The sequence below is a fragment of the Somniosus microcephalus genome, chromosome 26 (genome assembly GCF_052327205.1).
Source record: "Somniosus microcephalus isolate GS21.2 chromosome 26, FLI_Smic_1.0, whole genome shotgun sequence".
Lineage (NCBI taxonomy): Eukaryota > Metazoa > Chordata > Chondrichthyes > Squaliformes > Somniosidae > Somniosus > Somniosus microcephalus.
Window position 1 is genome coordinate 56,195,037 of NC_141012.1, and position 8,964 is coordinate 56,204,000.

The window sequence follows — 8,964 nt, forward strand, 5'->3', positions numbered from 1 at the left end:
CCTACTGTGGGTTGAATCCACAAAGTTGTCTGAGGACTGCAGGAACCATTTTAAAGTGTCCCAATAAGTTGGTCACGGGGTCTGGCGGCCATTTTGAATGCCCCTTTTTCCTGGGCTTCTTTTAAAACAGTCTTTAAAATCATGGCCTCTTCTGCCATTCGACCCTTACTAATACAATATCAATTTTGTGAATCTTACAGTCCCCCCTGATGTTACTATAACTTGCTTGAAGTATCATAATTCTGGGTGAGCCAAATTTTCTGACCTCCCACGATCAAATCATCCCCTGTATTTATCTATCTGCAATCTCACGACACATGCATTTCCCATTTCAGAAAACCTACTGTGTACATAAAGCATCTATAGATGGCAATACATTGGGTTTAAAAGTTTGAAACACATTCTTCCAGGTGTGGAGGGGGGGCCTAATACCCCTACACCACCCGGTTCAAACACCTTATTATCTTTAATAACCACAACTTACTTAATATACTCCAACAATAAAGAGCAAAATACACAAAATCTCACACGAATATTATCGAATAGGGGAGGGAGGGAAACTTTAACTTCATACATAGCAGCATAAATCTAAACGGGTGTCTCTTCTTCTACCCGCACATAATGCTCCCTCCATTCTCCCCTGTTCTCGTACCTCTGTGAATGTTATACCTTTTTACAGTGTACAAACAGTAAATAAATCACAATAAAAATCTGACACACTACCAGGATATGAGAGGCTATCCTAATCCAAGAAGGGACTTCTATATTAGTGAACAGGTCCCACCACGGTGGGGTCACTATATCCAATATGTCTGCCCCTATTTCTAAGGTCTTCTGCTCCAGTGTGTAAAAATGTTTCTGTGAAATGACAACGGCCTTCAATATCTTGGTGAGGTGTTCAGGGAGAGGGGAAATGATGTATCCAAAATGTGCAACGAATAGTTGCAGGTCAGTGAAATTCTCTTTGACAGTGATGTGAACAGTGGAAGGTTCAGGAATGGGGACAATTCGCTCTTGGGCCACTTGAACTTCTGCCTTGGGTTTGAAGCAGAAACTGCTGTCACTCACCGGACACCAGCCGTGCTGTCCATGTTGGTAGTGGGGCGCTGCAGTGGTGACACAGTATGTCCCACCTCCTATATATGCCACCTGCGGGGGCACATGGCCTTGTGCCATTGCCTCCATGGTGCAATATATACGCTTCGCGCTAGCAGTTCTGAACCCGCACTGTGGTTTCGAATAGGCATTCAAGTGCTGGGGACACAGGATGATGTGTGCTCCCCGGCTCCGGCACCCCCTGAGGTCAGTACCCATCAATGCATGCTCCCATCTAATGATGTAAGGTGGGACCGCTGTTTAGCGAATGTGTGCACCCCCTTGAATGACTCCAATGTTCTCCACCCTGTATACCGGGGCGGGTTTAGCTGTCTTTCCCATAACCGGCATTCTTACCACTATACCCATGATGGTGTGATTAGACCGTCCACAGTCCACTGGGTAGGCCTTTGAAGCTAATCTGAGCTGGCACGGACTCAATGCATTCTCAAAAGGGTGGAGGGCTGCGAGGTGCTTGTTGCTGATCCAGGAGGGGACTAAACCTTGTTTTAAATCCTCCAGATTACTGCGGCCCTCACCCAGTAACCACGCCCCGTACAGCACACAAGCTTCGCTCTGCGCAGCCTGATCGGATGCATTCCGATCCTCCCTGATGAGAGCATTTGCCGTTTTAGCGTGTTTCTCCAGCTCAGCTATTATTTCCTTTAAGTGTAGTGTCATGGCCTGGTCCTCATGTAACTCAGAACCGACTACCTTATTCTCGTCAGTCAGTATCTTTCGCAACTGTGTTTTCAAACCATTAATCTGGGTCTGCAGCTCCACGTCATCCAGAGTGTTGATGATGGAAGTCCCTGTGTTAAAAGCTGTGAAAATATCATTGACTGCACCCCTTCTTTGTCTCCCTATCCTGCCCAAGACCTCATGGGTGTGGTGTACAATCCGGCTCTGTCTACATTAGCAAAGTCGAATTCATAAAACTGTCTGAACATGTTTGTTAACAGGACCTGGTACAATTGCTCCGTTTCCTTGGGGCACCACTTTGGCAGTTGCACCTCGGTGAGGTTTAAAATCACCGAAGCTACCGCATAGTGCACCCCTTGGTACAGCACCTGACCTGTGGGTACTAACACCAATCCGTTCCCGGGTCCCTTGGTAGTGGTGGGGCACCCTTCCTTGCGGGTTTTGGCTACCGGAATCGTGGGTAGGGGCATGCGGGAGCGGGTGATGAGCTCAGTGGCATTCACTGGGATCTGAGAGTGTGGGACTCTGCACGCCCGTGTGCTGACGTCCCACCTCATCCCTTGTCCAGCATCCTGCCACTACCTTTGGAAAAAGATGGCGACGCCTGTGGGGCAAGCGCGTTCTGAACCTCACATACAGATGTAAATCCCTTCATCTGGTTCCCACCATTTGTCCCAACAGACACTTAATCCCCCCTGAGTCCCCATAATAGTCCGATGGGTATTGTTACCCAGTCTCTCCCACTCGACCGTGGAGTTCTTCATGGTTTTACTCAGCTTCCTGAGCCACCACCAACGGTCCAAAGGAACATGTCCGGAACACACAAGGCAAATCCTCTTCCCGACGGTAATGCTGACTCTGAGTGCGATGACCCTCACTCGGGGGCACATCAAGGAAGTCTCCCGGTACGCAAACCCGGACTGGCTGGAGTATTCCGTAGAGTTCGACCCCAGCCATCCTGGCCACCTCCCTTCATGGAAATAAGTGGCTGTCTCCTCGACCTCCCGGGTGCCCGTCCCATCGGTCGCGATGGGGACTGGGTCTCCTGAGCACCCGTAGATCGTGGAGTCCTTAGTGCGGCCCCGATAGGCCATGCCACACCCGATCACCACGACCATAACGAGGATTCCGTTCATCTTCCTCCTGGTTCCTGTAACAAATTAAACCATACAGCCAGGCTCCCAAGAGATTCTGGCCGAGGTGAAGGCATGATTGGGTCTTTCGACCTCGATCCAAACAGAACACACATTCTGGGCAGATCCCAAAACTACATGCAACATTAATCACTTTAATATTATACACACCTTAACTTAATTAAACTTAAACTTAACTAAATTATATACAGCGCCGCCCGTCCCCGGGCGGCTTGCCTAATCCTTGTTTGGGTTGCAGCTTGCCGCTCCCTGTGGCGGGGCTGCAGTGACCTGTGGCTTGGATTCCTCGCAGCCTTTTGCTGTCAACTGGGGACTGCGTTCTGCCAGGGGTTTCCCAAGTCTGCGTTTACTGAAGGTGGGGGAATCGGGCCAGGGCTTCCGAGGCGACCTGCGAGGGGGTGCCTTTGGTGAGGCTCCCGTAGTGCGTGGACCTTTGGGTGGGACCTTGGCTCTCACAGCCCATGGCTCCTCTACGACTGCCGGCTTCGGCTCCCTTCCCTCAGGCTCCGCCCCTTTGGGATTTGGGTCTGTGGCAGACAACTCCTCCTCACCTGTCCCTACAGGTGGAGGATCTCCGCCCCCAATTTCTACCTCCCCCAAACTTGAGTCGAGGGCGGGATCTCCGTCCTCCAACTCCACCTCCTCCAGAATCGTATCAAGGGCGTGGCCCAGCTGTTCGGGCTCCTCGGCTCCGATAGCATTCGGATCAGGGGGAGGGCCTTGATCTTCGGGCTCCTCCTCGTCCGAATCCCAGGCCATTGGGGAAACCTCCCAGGTGGGCGGGACAGTTTCTCCCTCCAAGCAGGCTACAGTTCCAGCCTGTGGGGTCTGTGACTTTTTGCACGCCTCAGGCTGAAGATTTTCACCCTCAGACCTTGCTTCAGTTGCTGGCTCTTTTGCACCCGGCTTAAACAGTTTGCACTGGTTGATGTGAAACCATTTAGTGCGCCGGGGAAACTTCACTCTGTAAACCATGGGGCTGGCTTTGCCTACAATGCTGTAAGGCCCCATGTACAGTGGTTCTAGACTTCCTACTCGGGCATAGTTTCTCACCATGACCTGATCTCCAACTTCCCACTCCTGTGCTTTTCGGGGTTTGAGCAGCAATCGGTTGCCCTGGTGCTGCCTTCCCATGTTCCCAGCCGCTTGCCCATGAATCTGTTTCAGGCGCTCCAAGAGGGTCCGGGCAAACTTGTCCCGATTTACCCGATGTACCGATTTAGCTACCCTCCAATCCATGGGCATTGTTCCAGAGTCTATCGAGTTCTGGAAGATGACCAGCAATGCATCTACTATTTCTAGGGCCACTTCCTTAAGTACCCTGGGATGTAGATTATCAGGCCCAGGCAGTCTGACCCCTCTCCAGACTATATTACCACAGGAAGTCATGACCCCTCTCCAAACTATATAACCCTGGCAGTCTGACCCCTCTCCAGACTATCTAACCCTGGCAGTTTGACCCCTCTCCAGTCTATATAACCCAGGCAGTCTCACACCTCTTCAGCCTATTTAATTCAAGCAGTCATGACCCCTCTCCAGCTTATTTAACCCCAGGCCGTCTGACCCCTCTCCAGACTATATAACCCAGGCAGTCTGAGCCCTCTCCAGACTACATAACCTAGGCAGTCATGACCCCTCGCCAGACTAAATAACCAAGGCAGTCTGACACCTCGCCAGAGTATAGAACCCTAGGCAGTCTGAACCCTCCCCAGGCTACATAACCCCAGGCAGTCTGACCCCTCTCCAGACTACATAACCCAGGCAGTCTGACTCTTCTCCAGACGATATAACCCAGGCAGCCTGACCCTTCTCCAGACGATAAAACCGAGGCAGTCTGACCCCTCTCCAGTCTATATAACCCCAGGCAGTCTGACCCCTCGCCAGGCGATATAACCCAGGCAGTCTGACCCCTCCCCAGACTATATAACACAGGCAGTCTGAACCCTCGCCAGGCTATATAACTCCGGCCAGTATGACTCCTCTCCAGACTACATAACCCAGGCAGTCTGACCCCTCGCCAGACTATATGACCCCAGGTAGTCTGATTCCTCCCCAGACTATATAACCCCAGGCAGTCTGACCCCTCGCCAGACAATACAACCCAGGCTGTCTGGCCCCACTCCAGCCTATATAACGCTGGCAGACTGACCCCTCTCCAGACTATATAATCCAGGTAGTCTGACCCCTCTCCAGACTATATAATCCAGGTAGTCTGACCCCTCTCCAGACTATATAATCCAGGTAGTCTGACCCCTCTCCACACTATATAACCCAGGCAGTCTGACCCCTCGCCAGACTATATAACACAGGCAGTCTGACCCCTCGCCAGACTATATAATCCCAGGCAGTCTGACCCATCGCCACACTATATAACCCAGGCAATCTGACCCCTCTGCAGACTGTATAACCCAGGCAGTCTGAACCCTCTCCAGACTATATAACCCCAGGCAGTCTGAGCCCTTCCCAGACTATATAACCCAGGTACCCTGAGCCCTCTCCATACTGTATAACTGCAGGCAGTCTGACCCCTCGCCAGACTATATAACCCAGGCAGTCTGGCCCCTCTCCAGACCATACAACCCCAAGCATTCTAACCTCCCTCCAGACTAGATAATCCCAGGCAGTCTGACCCATCGCCACACTATATAACCCAGGCAGTCTGAGCCCTCACCAGAGTATAGAACCCCAGGCAGTCATGACCCCTCTCCAGACTATATAACCCCAGGCAGTCTGTGCCCTCTCCAGACTATATAACACAGGCAGTCTGACCCCTCTCCAGCTTATATAACCCCAGTCCATCTGACCCCTCTCCCGACTATATAACCCAGGCAGTCTGACCCCTCCCCAGACTATATAACCCAGGCAGTCATGACCCCTCTCCAGGCTACATAACCCCATGGCAGTCTTACCCCTCTCCAGACTATATAACCCCAGGCAGTCTGTGCCCTCTCCAGACTATATAACACAGGCAGTCTGACCCCTCTCCAGCTTATATAACACCAGGCCGTCTGACCCCTCTCCAGACTATATAACCCCAGTCCGTCTGACCCCTCTCCCGACTATATAACCCAGGCAGTCTGACCCCTCCCCAGACTATATAACCCAGGCAGTCATGACCCCTCTCCAGGCTACATAACCCCATGGCAGTCTTACCCCTCTCCAGACTATATAACCCGGGCAGTCTGACTCTTCTCCAGACTATATTACCCAGGCATTATGACTCCTCTCCAGACCATATAACCTAGGCAGTCTGAACCTCCTCCAGACGATATAACCGAGGCAGTCTGACCCCTCGCCAGACGATATAACCGAGGCAGTCTGACCCCTCGCCAGACGATATAACCGAGGCAGTCTGACCCCTCTCCAGCTTATATAAACCCAGGCAGTCTGACCCCTCCCCAGACTATATAACCCAGGCAGTCATGACCCCTCTCCAGGCTACATAACCCCATGGCAGTCTTACCCCTCTCCAGACTATATAACCCGGGCAGTCTGACTCTTCTCCAGACTATATAACCCAGGCATTATGACTCCTCTCCAGACCATATAACCTAGGCAGTCTGAACCTCCTCCAGATGATATAACCGAGGCAGTCTGACCCCTCGCCAGACGATATAACCGAGGCAGTCTGACCCCTCGCCAGACGATATAACCGAGGCAGTCTGACCCCTCTCCAGCTTATATAAACCCAGGCAGTCTGACCCCTCTCCAGTGGTAGGGGATAGTATTATTAGGGGGATAGATAGAGTTCTCTGCAGCTGAGAGCGAGAGTCCCGAATGCTGTGTTGCCTACCCGGTGCCAGGGTTAAGGACATCTCCTCTGGGCTGGAAAGAAACTTGCAGTGGGAGGGGGTGGATCCAGTTGTCGTGGTCCATGTTGGTACAAACGACGTAGATAGGACTAGGAAGCCGGTTCTGTTAAAGGAGTATGAGCAGCTAGGGGTCAAATTAAAAAACAGAACCTCAAGGGTAATAATCTCTGGATTATTACCTGAGCCACGAGCGAATTTGGCTAGGACAAATAAAATTAGAGAGTTAAATGCGTGGCTCAAATCCTGGTGTGGGAGAAATGGGTTTTGCTTCCTGGGACACTGGCACCAGTACTGGGGCAGGAGGGAGCTGTTCCGTTGGGACGGGCTTCACTTGGCCAGTGCTGGGACTAGAGTCCTGGCGGATCATATAACTAGGGCTGTAGAGAGGGCTTTAAACTAACGAGTGGGGGGGAGGTTCCTAGAGAGCAAATAATAAAAATGACAACAGAGAAGGTCATAGACTTAGGTAGCAGCGGAGAAATTAAAAACCAGAGCGTGTCAGGAAGGGGAAGAAGGTATGGAGTAAAAGGTAAAGTAATAAAAAGGGCAAGAGCAGGAACTAAGTGTCACAAAACATATTTGAAAGTTCTCTATCTGAATGCACGTAGCATTCGCAACAAAATAGACGAGTTAATGGCACAAATAACTACATATGGGTATGATCTTGTGGCCATTACAGAAACATGGCTGCAGGGTGACAACACCTGGGAATTAAACATACCAGGTTATTTAACGATCAGGAAGGACAGGCAGGAAGGAAGGGGAGGTGGGGTGGCTATGTTAATAAAGGGAGGAATCACTGTAATACAGAGAAATGATATTGGGTCAAAAGATCAGGATAATGAAACAGTTTGGGTGGAGGTAAGGAATAATAAGGGGAAAAAAACACTAGTGGGCGTAGTCTATAGGCCTCCGAACAGTTACAACTCTGTTGGACGGGGTATCAATCAGGAAATAGTTGAGGCTTGTAATAAGGGAGCATCTATAATTATGGGGGATTTTAACTATAATATTAATTGGACAAATCAAATTGGGCAGGGCTGCCTTGAGGATGAGTTCATTGGGTGTATTAGGGATGGGTTTCTTGAGCAGTATGTAACTGAACTGACCAGGGGGCAAGCAACCTTAGATCTGGTCCTGTGTAACGAGACAGGATTAATTAAAAATGTCATAGTAAAGGATCCCCTTGGAATGAGTGACCATAACATGGTTGAATTCCATATTCAATTAGAGGGTGAGAAGGTTGGATCTCAAACAAGCGTGCTAAGCTTGAATAAAGGAGACTATGAAGGTATGAGAGCGGAATTGAGTAGAGTGGATTGGGAAAATAGATTGAAGGGTAAGACGATACATTTAAGGAGTTATTTTACAGCTTCCCAAAAAAAAATATTCCACTGAGAAGAAAAGGGTGTAAAAGACTTTAAAAGACAGCAAAAAATAACAAAAAGCTTGATTAAGAAAGGGAAGATAGATTATGAAAGTAAATTAGCAAAAAATATAAAAACAGATAGTAAGAGTTTTTATAGTTATATAAAAAGAAAAAGGGTGGCTAAAGTCCTACTCGGGTCCCCTCCCTCACCTCTTTTTCCGATACATTGATGACTGTATCGGTGCCGTTTCCTGCTCTCGCCCCGAACTTGACCATTTCATTCACTTTGCCTCCAATTTCCACCCTTCCCTCACCTTCACATGGTCCATCTCTGACTCTTCCCTTCCCTTCCTCGACTTCTCCGTCTCCACCTCTGGGGATAGGTTATTGACCAATATTTACTACAAGCCCACTGACTCCCACAGCTACCTGGACTACACTTCCTCCCACCCCGCTTCCTGTAAGGACTCTATTCCATTCTCCCAGTTTCTCCGCCTCCGCCGTATCTACTCCGACGATGCCACCTTCCACACCAGTGCTTCAGACATGTCTTCCTTTTTCCGCAACCGAGGATTCCCCTCTACCGTGGTGGACACTGCCCTCGACCGTGTCAGTTCTATCTCCCGCACCTCTGCCCTCACCCCTGCCCCTCCCTCCCGGAACCACGATAGGGTTCCCCTTGTCCTCACCTTTCACCCCACCAGCCTCCACATTCAACGGATCATCCTCCGGCATTTCCGCTACCTCCAAAGTGATCCCACCACCAAACGTATCTTCCCCTCCCCTCCCCTTTCAGCATTCCGCAGGGACCGCTCTCTCCGAGACACCCTAG